The sequence below is a fragment of the Phascolarctos cinereus genome, unplaced genomic scaffold, assembly GCF_003287225.1.
Source record: "Phascolarctos cinereus isolate Bilbo 61053 unplaced genomic scaffold, phaCin_HiC Scaffold_5;HRSCAF=322, whole genome shotgun sequence".
Lineage (NCBI taxonomy): Eukaryota > Metazoa > Chordata > Mammalia > Diprotodontia > Phascolarctidae > Phascolarctos > Phascolarctos cinereus.
Window position 1 is genome coordinate 201,548,964 of NW_027555958.1, and position 16,768 is coordinate 201,565,731.

General features: G+C 37.7%; 1 pseudogene; it reads right to left on the reverse strand.

Moving 5' to 3' along the window:
- Positions 1-14,020: 14,020 nt before the first annotated feature.
- On the reverse strand, positions 14,021-16,031 carry LOC110217678 (heat shock cognate 71 kDa protein pseudogene; annotated as a pseudogene).
- Positions 16,032-16,768: the final 737 nt, after the last annotated feature.

Genomic DNA, 16,768 nt, shown 5'->3' on the forward strand with positions numbered 1-16,768 from the left:
GCAAGAAAATAGAAATTCAGAGAGATTAAATGAGTCCTCCAAAATCACACAGCTGCCAAGTGAACTGAGACAGAGATTTCAATCCATATCTTGCTGACTCCAAGTACAACACTCTATCCACCAAAACACAGTGCCTTGGTAATATCACTTCAATAATGCCACTATAAATGTAGGAAACTAAAAATAGTTGTATTATTATGGCTGATATCGAAATGACTGAAATTCAAATCAGTCAGACATTGTGGTGGCAATAAGACCAGACTTGGAATCAGAAGCCATCATTTTCATACTTACTACATCTGTGATATAAGGCAAATAGTTTCACCCTCTTGTTCCCCAGTTTGCTCATCTAATGAATGGCAATGATATTATTAGTCCTGAAGAAGGCAACTTACAAACTACAAAGCACTGAACAAAGGGAGGCTTTGTTATATGTTATTAATTGAAAATGCAGAAAATCGAAATTATCAACCACAAAAAGTCAAAGGTACCTACAAATGGCATGGAGAGCTAACACACTGGATGCATATTTATGCTTCCTTTGAAAGGTTAGTGAAGGTTAGTTGTAGGTTATTGAAAAGGTTATGGATTTACAAACTTGCCCTTCTTTCATTTTCAAGAAAAGAGACTAACCTGCCATAAACTATAACGATTCAGTGAGGTTTTAATTTTATAACCTTTCCTTAAAAAAACGTGTTCTTTCTCTGACCATGAGGAATCATGATATAAAAGGAATAAAATATTATGCTATTGATATTAAACTACTTTTTTTTTTAACAAAATTGAAGGTGAAAGAATATAAGTATATATATTTGGGACTGACAAAGAGATCTTGAAATAACAGATTCATAAATCGATAGAAGTTAACCTTGTCAACTTCTATTTCCTTATCATAAAAGGAATACATTTTCAGACATATTTATGTGTGTGTGGGGAGTAATGACCTTTTCTAGTAAACAAGCCTTGAAAATATTAATATCTAGGTTTCATTTAGTGCTTCAAGATTTATATAGCAACTTTGCAAATATCTCATTTAATCCTCGTAACAACTTTATGGAGATAGGTACCATTATTTTTCCTGTCTTATAGATGGAGAAACCGAGTCAGAGAAGTTAAGTTGCTTTCCTAGGGTCACATGGTTAATAAGTGTCTGAGGCAAGTTTTGGAATGAGGTTTATTTTTTTTTTCAGCCAAAGATGAGGTTTATTAGAACATCCGTCTTATTGGGCAGACTCTTAAGAAGTCTGAATGTTAGTGAGCTATTGGCTAGATTATAAGAATCTGAGCAGTGGCTATATTGTAAGAATGTAAGCCTATTTTTTTTTTATTGAGATTCAGTGTTCTAACTGTTGTAGCAACTAGTTCCTTCAAAAAAGAAAAAAAAAAGAATCAAAGCCACGAATGATATGAATAAACCTAACGTACTTGTAGGTCTTCATGTCAAAAAACAAACAAACAAAAACAATAGGCAGTGAGCCTTACAAGGAAATTTATTTTGTGTGCTCATTCATTTCTATTATCTTCAATCTGAAAACGTGACATAGGATCACATGTTCCAAGAGAAATGATAGAAAAGAAGGTGAAATTGTAAACTATGGAATGAGATGTGAATAAGTAGAAAAGTAGGAGAATAGCAGTGAGCCACAGGGGCAGAACTAATGAATATTTTTCACACCAAACACGACACACATTGATTCATTCAACAAGCATTAAACATGTAAGTAATGATGTGCTAGCTGTTGTAGTATAAGGCCTGGACCTGTTATTTAAGTGGTGTAAAGAATTCACTGAATGATAAGATTCCTTTTTACCAATGCAGGTCAACACATTCTCTGACATAGATAATCTTAAGGAGTTGCCTAGGACATAGATGAAGGAAAATAACTTGCCAAGCTGACATAATGTATGACAGAGGCATGGTTTGAACACAGTTTTCCTGTTGACAAAATCAGTTCTTTATCCAGGAAACCATGTTCCTTTTTAGCTGCTGAGGTACATAGAGAAATGGGTCAGATAATTTATGAAATTTGGGCCATATGGTTTTCCCCAAGTTTAAGATAAAGATGAGTAACAACATTGAAAGCATCTGTTTTGCTGATATAAGAAGTAATACATCTTCTAAAAATATCTTGACTTGTCAGCGCAGCACCTTTTTCATGTGGGCACACCATGCTGAGTGGTACTGTGCCATTGTCTCCCACATCTCACAATTGATTACAAAGTTATTCAGAGAGACTTTGAAAGTGTCCTTGTGTCCCTTCTTCTAACCTTCATGTAAGTGTTTGCCTTTTGAGTTCTCTATACGATAATCTTCAAGGCATACACAGATGTAGTTTCAGTTGAGATCCAATTTTCCCCCACAAAATCCTAGTTGATGCTACCTCTTCAACTTGAACTAGAGTCATCCCTGGTCATTAAAATTTAGAAGAATGTAGAACAGATGCTTTCTTGCAATGAAATACATGACTTTTTTGTTGTATTTAATTGACAGTCCTTAGACAATCTATTAAATTAAAATAAATTAATTCCTTTATGAAATCACTTTGAATATCTAAATAAATGATTGATAAATACATCATGGGCATATCTGATCAAAGCAAAAAAAAAAGACAAGTTGATAGTCTAAAAATACATTTTTAAAAATTTTTCATGGTGTAATAATCTTTCAGAACTGATTATCACAGTATACCAGATTTTTAAAATGATACTGTACTAATGATAGTTAACAAATCTACATAATGCCTCAATAAGAAAAAAAAAGGTTATAGTTGTTTTAGCATTTCACAGAAATGAAAAAGGGTTCAATCTGTCTCTAGAATCATTGTGGAATTGCATAATTAAGTTTGTGCCTTCCTCCCATCATTGTGCCTTTTTAAAAAAGCATTTGCAATAATTATACCACCTACCAGTTGAAGCATGTGGTAGGCCCCTGTAAAATTAAGCCCTTGTTATCAGGAGAAAACTGACCACTGACTAAACTTGAAGAATCCTTTTCTGGAGTGGAGCAGAAAGCAAATGAAAAAGAACAATCAATAGCATTGCAAGTCAATAAAATGAAATTGAACAAACACATTTCTACATCTGTGTAGTAAATTCACATACGCAATACTCACACTGTTATAAATAAAGATTAGAAGCATTGTCCTTGTTCTTTACAATGTTGTACATTGTAAATGTAATTTACAATAGGATGTAATTAATCAAATAATAAACATTTATGAAACTCCTGCTATGTTCTAGGCACTGTGCTAAAGTATGAAACAAAGGACAATTTTTGGTCTCAAGGGGCATACGATCTCATCAGAAAGATGACGTGCAAATATGTGCAAAGCAAGCCATATGCAGAATAAATATGAAATAATAGAAGGAAGGCAATAGAAATGTTGGGAAAGGCATCTTATAGAAATTGGGATTTTAGGTAGGAATTACAAGAAACTAAGGAAAGTCACTAGGTGAAGCTGAGTGGAGATGTTGCATAAGTGAAATAAATAGGCATCAGCAAGGGATTGGATATGGGAGGTAAGAGATAATGAGAAGTTGAGGAACACTCCTGGGTTGTTCTCCTGTGAGAATGTGTAGAGGCTGTTTTCTTTTATAGTATTATAGTATTAGTATAGTATTAGGGAAGGTGTGTTTATGTAGGGGGAAGTGATGGAAAGATTAAGTGAATGACTACCTTTGTGTGTGACTGAAGTGGAATGCAAGAGTAGCTCAAGGGGAAGTGATCAGGTCCAGCAACTGAATGGATAGTGAATTTTAAGAAGAGTCAATATGAATGTCAAAATCTCATGATATGTGGGCAAAAGTTGGTCAGGAAAGAAAAATTGCGTGCCGTTTGCTGAACTAACTGAAGAAGGAAGGGGAATGACCTAGGGATCTGTGGATAATAGCTACCAAGATTTTGATTAGGTGGTAAATTTGATTAAAATAAATTTGAAAGGAAGAGAGTTTATTGAGTGATGGAGGAAATATTAGAACTTGGAAGTGGCAATGTGAAGCAAGGAATATTCCAACTGTTCCACTTTGACCAATGAGCCAGGGAGAATAAATGAAGGTAAAGCCAGTATTGTAAAGGATTTTGAGGGTCATCAGGGTGGAGTCAGGTTTCATAATAACTAGTAGATGGAAAGTAGTAGGTGAGGAAAATATTACAAATGATGGGAAATTTGTTGCCCATGAAACAAGCATTTCAAGGGGCACAGTGGAAGGACTTGGGGGGGTGTTTGGTTGAAACTTTGGAGTGGGTGACTTTAAAGGGATTTGAATAAGGAATTGAGTAATACAGGAGGAGAATGGGGCTTTGAAGATAATACATAGGGATTCATAATCACTGAGATGTGAAGGATATGATGAGATATAAGAATGTTCATCCTTGAGGGGACCGTGCCACTCTTCCCCAGATAAGTAGGTGATCAGGTTGCAAGCAAGTGTAACGTGAGATGGGGGGACAGAGTGAGAAAGTCAGATGACTGTATTGGAGGTCTCCCATAATTAGTCTTGTCTTTGAAGGACAGAGACTGGTCAAGAAAAGAACACAGCAAGAGATGGAGATTGAATCAGCACAGCAAGAGAAGGAACTTTTCTCTCTTCCTTCAAAGGATAGGCATTTCAATGGTGGTTTTGGCTTGTATAGGCAGATGTGGCAGAAAAGAACATGGAAACAATGTAATACAGTTGAAAGTGTGCTATAGCTAAGATCAAAATACATGAGCTCGGCTTCTGGAACTGTCTCTTCCCATTTCTGTGACTTTGGGAATATTAACCACGTATGTTTGGACTTAGTTTTCCCTTCTATGAAATGAATAGGTTGTATTAAACACCCTCTGAAGTCTCTTTCAACTCCTAAGAGACTTTCTAATGTATTATTGGGACTTGTCTGCACCCTACAAAGGTCAGACAAAAAACTCCTAATTGGAAATCAAACAAGGAAAAGGAGGCAGAGACTCCACAGATTAGAAACCAAAACACACAGAGGACCAATAAGTGTCTCTTTTAGAAGCTACTTATTGAAGCAAAAAAAAAAAAAGATAGACAGTAATTACTATCAGAATGGCAGTCACCAAAGCAAAAACATTAAGGATGTATGGATAATGGGGATAAATAGGATGTACTCAGCATGTCCAGGATTGCTGGAGGGGCCAAGGACATAGTCCCAGTATAATAAATTAGGATGGAAATATGAATAAATAGAATAAAACACAACATAATGAAAAAAAAATTGGTATGGGTTAACAGAAATCAAAAACATAAACATGAGGAAAAGAATAAGTATAAAAAACTCTTCTGTGAAAATGGCTTGGCTGCAAGGGCACAGAGAATAGTGGGAAGAAGTAAAACATATGATAATATATAAAATTAGAATTCTTTTTTTTAAACTCTTTTTTTTCCCTTTTGCCCAGGGTCACACAGCTAGTAAGTGTTATGTGTCTGAGGCCAGATTTGAAGTCAAGCCTTCCTGAATACAGATCTGGTGCTCTATCCACTTTGCCACTTAGCTGCCCCCTAAAATTAGAATTCTTGAGGGAAAAATAAAAAGATAACAAATAGCTTAGAATGGAAAGTGAAAAATCTTAACCAAGGAGTGAACTCCCCTAAATAGAATAAATAGACCTCAGTGGTCTGTATGAGATGAGAAATTTTAGAACAAAATCAAAGTTTTTTTTATTAATTATTTTATTTATTTGTAGTTTCAACATTCACTTCTGCAAGATTTTGAGTTCCACTCTATCATTCACCTGCTCTCTTGTCCCCTTCTCCCCTTATTTTACTGTAGGGTAAGACAGCTTTCCATACACAATTGAATGTGTATGTTATTCCCTCCTTAAGCCAAATCCTTCTCTTATCCCCTTCCTTCTTATTTTCCTGTACAGTAAGAAAGATTTCCATACCCAAATGAGTGTGTATATTATTCCCTCCTTAAGCCAGATCTGATGAGAATAAGATTCACTCATTTCCTATCACCTTCCCCCACTTCTCCTCCACTGTAGAAGCCTTTTCTTGTCTGTTTTATGTGAGATAATTTACACCATTCCACCTCTCCCTTTCTCCTTCTCTCCATATAATCCTTTCTCACCCCTTAATTTTATTCTCCAGATATCATCCCTTCATCTTCAAATCACCCTGGGCCCTCTATCTATCTATCTATCTATCTACATACATATAATTTTTCCCCTCCAACTACTCTAATACTGACAAAGGACTCATGAGTTACAAATATCATCTTTCTATGCAGAATGTAAACAGTTCAACCTTAATAAGTCTCTTAAGATTTATCTTTCCTGTTTACCTCTTCACATTTCTCTTGAGTCTTGTATCTAAAAGTCAAATTTTCTGCTCAGCTCTGTGTGTGTGTGTTTTTTTTCCATCAAGAATGCTTGAAAGTCCTCTATTTCACTGAATAGCCATTTTTTCCCCTGAAGGATTATGCTGGGTAGTTTTGCTGGGTAGATGATTCTTGGTTGTAACTCTACCTCCTTTGTCCTCCAGAATATTATTTTCCAAGCCCTGAGGTCCCTTAATGTAGAAGCTGTTAATATTGTGTTATCCTGATTGTGTTTCCACAATACTTGAATTGTTTCTTTCTGGATGCTTGCAATATCTTTTACTTGACCCGGAAACTCTGGAATTTGGCTACAATATTCCTAGGAGCTTTCCTTTGTGGATCTTTTTCAGGAAGTGATTTGTTTTCACAGTATCTTGATTTCTCATAAAGTCACTAATTTTCAATTTCTCCATTCTAATTTTTAAGGAAGTATTTTCTTCAGTAAGCTTTTGGACTTCCTTTTCCATTTGGCCAATTTTGCTTTTGAAGGCATTGTTCTCCTCATTGGCTTTTTGGCCCTCTTTTGCCATTTGGGTTAGAATACTTTTTAAGGTGTTATTGTCTTCAGTATTTTTTGGGGGGGTCTCTTTTAGCAAGCTGTTGACTTCTTTTTCATGATTTTCTTGCATCACTCAAATTTCTCTTCCCAGTTTTTCCTCTACTTCTCTTACTTGCTTCTCAAAATCCTTTTTGAGCTCTTCCATTTCCTGGAACTGATTCATATTTTTCTTGGAGGCTTTGGATATAGGAGATTTGACTTTTTTGTCTTCTTCTAGTTGTATATTTTGATCTTCTTTGTCACCAAAGTAAGATTCTGTAGTCTGACTCTTTTTTGCAATGCTTGGTCATGATCCCAGCCAATTACTTGAGTTACAAACTCTTTGTTAAGGTAGAAGTCTTCTTCCAGTATGGAGAATGTACTGTCCCAAGCTTCGAGGGTTTTGTGCAGCAGTTTTCAGAGATACTTCTAGGGACCTGCAAATTTTCAGTTCTTCCAAGGTGCTATGATCAAGGGTGAGGTGTTTACTCTTTCCTGGCTTGTGCTCTGGTCTATGAGCACACTTTTCTGTCTTTGAACTAAGAGGAAGATTCTTTCTTCACAGCCACTACAAGCTCCACCACACCAGTGCCCCTCCTCACCCCAGAACTGCCACCCATTGCTGTGACCGAGATCCAAGCATGGGCAAAGTAAGAGAATCCTGCACCAGAAAAGAGATCCCTGCAATCTTCCTCTGTATTCTCCCTCAGTCTGTGGGCCAGAATCTCAGGAGGTAGCCACTGCCCTGGGGCTGCACTCTGGGACTGGGGCTGAGACCTCACACTACTCTCTCACTGCAGACATAGACTTTTCCTACTGATCTTCTAAGTTGTCTTTGGTGTTTTTGGGCTGAGAAATCTAGAAACCACCCCAGCAGCCCATGATTCAATCCTCTGAGGACTGCTTCAGGTTTGCTGAGGCCTGTGCACCCATGCCTAACTGTGGTCTTCCTCCAGCCTGGCACAATATACCTTTCCAATTAACCACCCAGGTTATCTTGGGCTGGAAATTTGTTTTACTCTATCTTTTTGTGGGTTCTGCTGCTTTAGAATTTGTTTAGAGCCATTTTTTTCAGGTATTTGGAGGGGTTTGGAGGAGAGCTCAAGCAAGTCACTGCTTTTACTCCACCATCTTAGCTCCACCCCTTGCATTGGTCTATATAGTAAGCTTTTATTTACTTCAAGATTTTTTGGATCTTTTTTAGCAAGGTATTGACTTCCTTTTCATGATTTTCTTGCATCACTCTCATTTCTCTTCATAATTTTTCCTATACTTCTCTTGCTTCTTAAAATCCTTTTTGAGCTCTTCCATGGCCTGAGACCAATTCATATTTTTTTTGGAGGCTTTGGATGTAGTAGTTTTGAATGTGTTGTCATCTTCTGATTGTATGTTTTGATGCTCTTTGTCACCAAAGTAAGATTCTATGGTCTAATTTTTTTTTCTGTTTGCTCACATTCCCAGCCAATTAAAGTCTTTGTTAAGATAGGGCTTAGCTTTAAATGTGGAGTGTATACTTTCCTAAACTTCAGAGGTTTTGTGCAGTTGTTTTCAGAGATGCTTCTAGGGGCCTGTAAATGTTCAGTTTTTCCAAGGTTGCATAATCAAGGACAAGGTCTTTACTCTTTTCCTGGCCTGTGTTCTTGTCTATGAGTGACCACAATCACTCTTTTCTGTCTGGGAACTGTGAGGAGGATTCTCTCTCCATTGCTGCCAAAAGCTCTGCCTGGCCAGTACTCCTCTGTCCTTAGGATGACTATCCAGGATTGTGACCCAGCTGCAAGCACAAGCAAAGCAAGTGAATCCTGCCTCAGTGTCAGAAAAGAGATCCCTGCAATCCTCCTCTAATTAGCCACTCGATGTCCCTTCTGTCTGTGGGCTGAGAGCTCTGGAAGCAGCCACTGCTGCTATAGCTATCACAGTGGGTATGTGTTAAGGTCAAGGCTGGACCACACTCCTCTCCCACCCTGGTCCAACAGACCATTCTCATTGAGCTTCTAAGTTGTCTTTAGCATTTGTGGGTTGAGAAGTCTGGAAACTGCCACAGCTGCCTGTGATTCAGTCCTCTGAGTTCTGTTCCAAGTTAGCTGAGGCTTGGTTTTTGTTTGCCAGGCCCTTGCTGAACTGTGCTTCTCTCCCAGCCCAGCACAATAAACCTTCCTAATAAACCATCCAGGTTGTCTTGGGCTGGGAATTTGTTTCATTCTGTTTTGTTGTTGTTGTTGTTGTTGTTGTTGTTGGTTCTGCTGCTCTAGAATTTGTTTAGAGCCATTTTTACAGGTATTTGGAGGGGTTTGGGGGAAAGCTCAAGCAAGCCACAGCTTTTACTCTGCCACGTTGGCTCCCAGGATCCCCTCTTGAGTACTTTTTGACAAGACACCTCGTCTTCGAAGCCTGAGGTTAATTGGCATTCCAGTTCTTATAATGATTCAGAAATGACCCTAGGTCCTCAAGGTCTATTCCAATGAATTTCCCTTTCTGGCATATGCTATAAGACAAGAAGATTTTCAAGTAGAGTCCTAGCAAGTTTGTTCTTTCTGAGGGTCAACCTAGTAAAATTTGGAGAGGTTTATCGTTATTCATTTGGCCACTAGAGGATTATTTTTTTTTCATTTATAACAATTCATGAAATGCCTTAATGGTACAGATGCATTGTGATCTTTATCACTAAAAGAAGCAGTTAAAGTGATGAATTTATAGTCCTTATCCAAGAAAAAATTCCCTTTGCTTTGAAAAACCTTATTATGTATTCACAAATTCATAGAAAGCGTACACTTATATGCCAACAGTAAATAATGTCAACTGTCTAATAATAAACTCTATGATCTAGCATAATTTCAAAGACAAATTTGGTACTTTTAAAACCATAACACATTCTATAAATATGAACTGTTATAATTCTTATTTCTATTATCTGTAGTTTAACTTGAAACTACAATTGTGCACAATAAAGATGTTAATAAATAACATGAATAAAAAATTCAAAATGAATGCCAATCAAAGTTTGATTTAAAAAAATACTATTGTAATCTCTCAGCATTTTATTGTTATGTATTAACGTCTTCTAAGAGAACATACTGTTTTGTTAGAAGTTTCAAGGGCATAGTGAAGGAGAATGACATTATCAGTCATTGCTAGAGTTTGTTTTTGTGTTTACATTTATCTTGAATGAAGGTAATTTATTGGGGTGGGAGGGTAGAAAGAACAATACCTCACACTAATGCACACTCCATGAAGAATTTACCCTTCATGCTATGACTGGACATTGTCAGACCTAGCTTGAAGTCTTTTCATCTACTTGAAAGCAGAGCTGCAGTACGCAGCAACCACAGTTATCCCTGCTTAAAACATATTTTCAATTTTTCATTTTTTTGATAGCATAGAAAAAAATAAAAGCAATTCATCTGTCAAAAATAATATCTTCCATAATAATCACTCCCAGAATCTGCTGATTTTATCTACATATGTCTTCCCAGTGGTAAAGTGGTGAAGTAGAACCAAGAACACCTCGAGTCAATTGTTGCTATTAGTCCCTGGAGGATGCCAAACTTCAAAGCATGCTGTCCCATAACATGCACCTATCTCTCAAGTCAAAAATGAGATTTTCCCATCTATGGGTAGCAATGTAATTAACCTCATCTTTTCTATTTAAGTAAAATAAGACTTTTGATTTTTTTCCTTCATGTTAATACAGTGGTGCCTTTCATCATTAATAAATAGTTGATTCAATATCATTTTAAAATAAATAGTTTATTCAATATAATTTAAAAATCATTTATTAAGCTCCTACTGTGTTGTCATATAATAACTGCTTAATAACTTTTGACTTCAAGGAACTGTGTTGGGCATTTGAGATACAAAATTATTTTTGAAGAGTGTTACCTGTAATGGAGTGTTCATTATTCAGACAGAAACCTAAACTATAAAATTAAGTTATAGATTCTTAGGTGAAAGTACTAGTTTCATTACTTCTCTAACAAAAATGATATTCTTATCCACAAAATAATTTTGAAAGGACAAAAGCAAGAGTTCCACTACTCTAGGTGCCTGTAAATATCCAAGATGAATCTATGTATCTGAAAATGCCAGGGATGAGGGGAAATGAATACCCTCAATGTTAAAAACAATAAGAAGTACCAAGTAAATATATCTGTTATTAATACATCTTTCTCTTTTGGCATACACACACACACATACACACAAATACATATATAGGTTATATACACACGTGTGTATACACAATGCATATGAACATATATACACCCATATATGTCATATATGCAATGCAAACATCCATACATGTACGTATGCATGTATACACATATGGATATACATACATACATATTCAATGTGATGTTTTTAACCCTTATTGATGAAATGCTGTGTGATATAATGTATCTCTACTTCCATTGAGTCTGATTCTCATTAGAACATATCTTCTAAACACAGTGAGATTACTTATTTGGCAGTGAAACTATTGGGAAGGTAGACAACCTTTTCCCCTTAAGAACTTGTTGCCTCATGAACATAGTTAAAGCACTGATGTAACAATATGAGATATACAATACATTCCCCTCCAAATAATCCTATGGACACACTAATGGAAATATCACTAACTCAGTATTACTGACAAGGAATCTGAGGGTCACAGAGATAAGAAACTTGGGCAAGATCACAGAGAAAGTATGCTGTGAAACACAGGTCTTCTGATTCAATGTCCACTGCCTTATCTATAATACCAGAGTGACAGAAAACCAAATGATGTTAAGAAAGTGTTTTTTCAATAATTTAGTCTTTCTATTAGCAAAACAATTGATTTTCTCATTAGATATGCTACCTACATAAGATTTTTTTTCATCACTATGGTGAGCTCCCATTCTGAGAACTCCCTCAAGTAATATAGATCATAAACTGACTTTGTAGAAAAAAAACAACAACTTGGAATTACCTGTGGCACAAAGAAATGAAGCTAATTATCCATAATCAAAAGGCTAGTAAGTGTCAGAGGCAGGCTTTGTACTCAAGTATTCCAGACTTCTGGACCAACACTCTATCCAAAACTGCTTCTGTGACAGTCTTATTTGATCTTATTGAATGAAAAAAAACAGAATATTACTCACTTGCTATCCACCTAGCACTGTGAGAAAATCTGCAGACACAAATATAAAAGTAAAAATTAAAAATAGTTACCTAAAATCAACGAGCTTATATTCACAAAGGTGACAATGCATATTGAGTAATGTTAGTCAGGGAAGGTGTGTTCTGGTTTGCAAAATGATGGGGAGAATGAATGGAGCTCTAAGGGAGTAGAATGGCAGACTTTTTCCAGCAGCAATGATAATATTGATTTAATTATAGATGCAGAACTAGAAAGTGTTTGGGGGAGGGTAGAGAAGGTGCTTAAATCTAGCCTTAGGCACTTATTGTGTGACCCTGGATAAGTCTCTTATCATCTGTCTGCCTCAGCTTCCTCTAATGGAGGAACTAGCTTGGAACCTACATTCCATGTTTGTTGAAAGGAACAAATGAGGTAACATAGTAAAATGAGAGAGGAGGGCTGGTAGCTCTGGAACCCTAGTTTCATTGGGATGGGTTAAAGAGGGCCCAAAACATATACAATTCAGAAAGAAAGAAGGCAAAGGGGATAGGGAGAGGGAGAGGATAAGAGAAGGATTTTTAGAGGGAATCCTACTCACAACAGGTCTGGCTTAAAGAGACAGCTCACACATACACACACACATATGTATATATATATATATATATATATATGTGTGTGTGTATATATACTTAGAAGGAAATAAAAGTCTTCCAAATTCATAAAGAAATAAGAGGGTGAGGGAATAGGATAAGGGGAGTGTAGAAAGGTATCTAGAACAATAGAAATGTGATAGAGAAATATATATATATATATATATATATATATAGATATGCATAATGCATGTTATATGTATACTATATATATAACATATAATATATGTAACATATAATATATATGTGTGTGTATATATATCTACCTCCTTTCATACATCTATATCTATCTATCTATCTATCTATCTATCTATCTATCTATCTATCTGTATTGCTAGGGGTTGAGACACAAAACAAATCAAAAGAAAACAGCCTAACCTCAGGGTGCTTATATTTAATCTCTTGATATATTTTTTCACAAAAATTTATTCATACCCTGATAATATTTATCATTTTTTTGTACTCTTTTTTTAAAAAAGCTCTATACATATTTATTTATTTATTTTTACTTTTCAACATTCAGTTACACAAGATTTTGAATTCCAAATTTTCTCCCTATCTCATCCCTCCCCCAACCCTAAGATGGTGTGCTTTTGGAATACCCCTCCCCCTAATCTTCCCTCCCTTCTATCTCCATCCCTCTTATCTCCTTCCCTTTCTATTTTCCTGTACAGTAGGATAGATTTCTATACCCCATTGCCTGTGTATCTTGTTTGCCAGTTGCATGTGAAAAAAAAATTATTGTTCTTAAAACTTCGGGTTCCAAAGTTTCTCCTTTTATCCCTCCCCACCCCCCCTCATTGAGAAGGCAAGCAACTCAATACAGGTTATATATGGGTGGTCATGCAAAACACTTCCATAGTAGTCATGTTGTGGAAAACTATATTTCTCTTCATCCCATCCCACCCCCCTATTTATTCTATTCTCTCTTTTGACCTGTCCCTCCTTAGAAGTGCTTGCTTCTGATTACCCCCTCTCCCAATCTGCCTTCCCCTTCATCATCCCCACCCTCTTTTTCCCACCCCCCATTTTCCTGTAGGGTAAGATAGATTTCCTTTTTTTTTTTTTTTAGCTAGGCAATGGGGTTAAGTGACTTGCCCAGGTCACACAGCTAGTAAGTGTTATGTGTCTGAGGCTGAATTTGAACTCAGGTCCTCCTGACTTCAGGGCCAGTGCTCTATCCACTGCACCACCCAGCTGCCCCCTAGATTTCCATACCCAATTGATGAGTATGGTATTTTTTTTTTATGGTTTCAAGTTTAAATAGATTTTATTCTTTAGGACAAGAATTGCGTTTCCACTTGTTTACAGTACCGATAAAGTGCAACGTTGTTCACTTCTCTCCCTCTGCACACATTCAAGTATTCAGAATGCCCAGATTTACGCAGTAGCTTATGTTACTTTGAAACTGCTGCTGCCTTGGCTATAAATTTGAGTCCTTCAATTTTTGGAAAGCTGTGTGGAATGCTCTTTCTTCTCCTGTGTTTAGTCAACCTCTTCAATGGTGGATCCAGAAGAAGCACCTCCAGATGGGGCTGCTCCACCCCCTGGGAACCCACCAGGCATGCCTCCTGGCATGCCCCCTGCACTCTGGTACAGCTTAGTGATGATGGGGTTGCAGATCTTCTCCAATTCTTTCTGCTGATGCTCAAATTCTTCCTTCTCAGCAGTCTGGTTCTTATCCAGCCAGTTGATGATTTCATTACATTGGTCAAGGATCTTCTGTTTGTCTTCATCACCAATTTTGCCTTGCAGTTTTTCATCCTCTACAGTAGCCTTCATGTTGAAAGCATAAGATTTAAGGGAATTCTTGGAAGACACCTTGTCTCTCTGCTTCTCATCCTCAGCTTGGTATTTCTCAGCCTCCTGGACCATACGCTCAATGTCTTCTTTGCTCAGATGGCCTTTGTCATTGGTGATGGTGATCTTGTTCTCCTTGCCTGTGCTCTTATCCACAGCAGAAACATTGAAGATGCCATTTGCATCAATCTCAAATGTTATTTCAATCTCAGGAACACCCCTGGGTGCTGGGGGGGGATTCCTGTGAGCTAAAACTTGCCACACAGGTTGTTATCCTTTGTCATTGCTCTCTCACCTTCATAAATGTGAATAAGCATACCAGGCTGGTTGTGTGAATAGGTGGTAAAGGTCTGTGTCTGCTTGGTGGGGATAGTGATATTATGTGTGATAAGAACTGTCATGACTCCACCAGCAGTTTCAATTCCAAGGGAAAGAGGAGTGACATCCAACAGCAGCAAGTCCTGTAGGTTCTCAGATTTATCCCCAGACAAAATGGAAGCGTGGACAGCTGCACCATAGGCAACAGTCTCATCAGGATTGATACTCTTGTTGAGTTCTTTGCCATTGAAGAAGTCTTGCAGAAGCTTCTGGATTTGGGGGATGTGAGTGGAACCACCCACCAGGATGATGTCATGAATCTGTGATTTATCTAGCTTGGCATCTCTTAAGGCCTTTTCCACAGGGTCCAGTGTGCCATGGAAGAGGTCAGCATTCAGCTCTTTGAAACAGGCTTGGGTGATTGATCTATAGAAGTGTATACCTTCGTAGAGAGAGTCAATCTCTATACTGGCCTGGGTACTAGAGGAGAGGTACACTTTGCACATTCACAAGCAGTGCACAGATGATGAACGGCCCTCTTGTTCTCACTTATGTCCTTCTTGTTCTTTTGCTTGAACTGGCAATGAAATGGTTGACCACTTGGTTGTCAAAGTCCTCCCCACCCAAGTAGGTGTCCCCAGCTGTGGACTTGACCTCAAAGATGCCATATTCAATTGTAAGGATGGAGACATTGAAAGCACCACCTCCAAGGTCAAAGATCAACACATTTCTCTCAGCACCAACCTTTTTGTCCAAGCCATAAGCAATAGCAGCAGCAGCTGGTTCATTGATGATTCAGAGCACATTGAGACCAGTGATGGTTCCAGCATCTTTTGTGGCCTGACGTTGGGAGTCATTGAAACAGGCTGGTACTGTGACCACAGCATTTGTGACAGTCTTCCCAAGGTAAGCTTCAGCAATTTCTTTCATCTTGGTCAAGACCATAGAAGATACTTCTTCTGGATAGAAACTTTTGGCCTCCCCTTTGTACTCCACTTGGACCTTAGGCCTGCCTGCATCATTCACCACCATGAAAGGCCAATGCTTCATGTCTGACTGTACAACTGAATCATCAAATCTGTAACCAATAAGACATTTGGCATCAAAAACTGTGTTGGTGAGGTTCATTGCAACTTGATTCTTTGTAGCATCACTGATTAAACGTTCTGTGTCAGTGAAGATAACATAGCTTGGGGTGGTTCTGTTTCCTTGGTCGTTAATAATGATCTCCACTTTCACATGTTGGAAGACTCCCACACAGGAGTAAGTGGTGCCAAGATCAATGCCAACTGCAGGTCCCTTCAACATGGTTGCTGGGGAGTCAGGGGTCGTAACTGACCACTGTGGAGGAAGAAGGGCTGCTGCTGCACTGAGCAGTGAGTATGGTATTTCTTCCTTAAGCCAAATCTGATGAGAATAAGTCTCACTCATTCCCTATCACCTTTCTGCACTTCCCCTCCACTATAAAAGTCTTTTCTTGTCTGTTTTATGTGAGATAATTTACCCCATTCTACCTCTCCCTTTCTCTTTCTCTCTGTATAATTCTCTTTCACCCCTTAATTTTATTCTCTAGATATCACCCTTCATCTTCAACTCACCCTGTGCTCTCTCTGTCTCTCTCTGTCTGTCTCTCTCTCTGTCTCTGTCTGTCTGTCTCTCTCTCTCTCTCTCTCTCTCTCTCTCTCTCTCTCTCTCTCTCTGTCTCTCTGTCTCTCTGTCTCTGTCTCTCTCTATTTGTCTATCTGTCTGTCTATCTATCTGATTTTTTCCCTCAGGTCTCATGAGTTAAAAATATCATCTTTCCTTAATAAGTCCCTTAGGATTCCTCTTTCCTGTTTACCTCTGTGTGCTTCTCTTGAGTCTTGTATTCGAAAGTGGAATTTTCTAATCAACTATGGTCTTTTCATCAAGAATGCTAGAAAGTCCTCTATCTCACTGAATATCCATTTTTTCCCATGAAGGATTATACTCAGTTTTGCTGGGTAGGTGATTCTTGGCTGTGATCCTATCTCCTCTGACCTATGGAATATCATATCCCAAGCCCT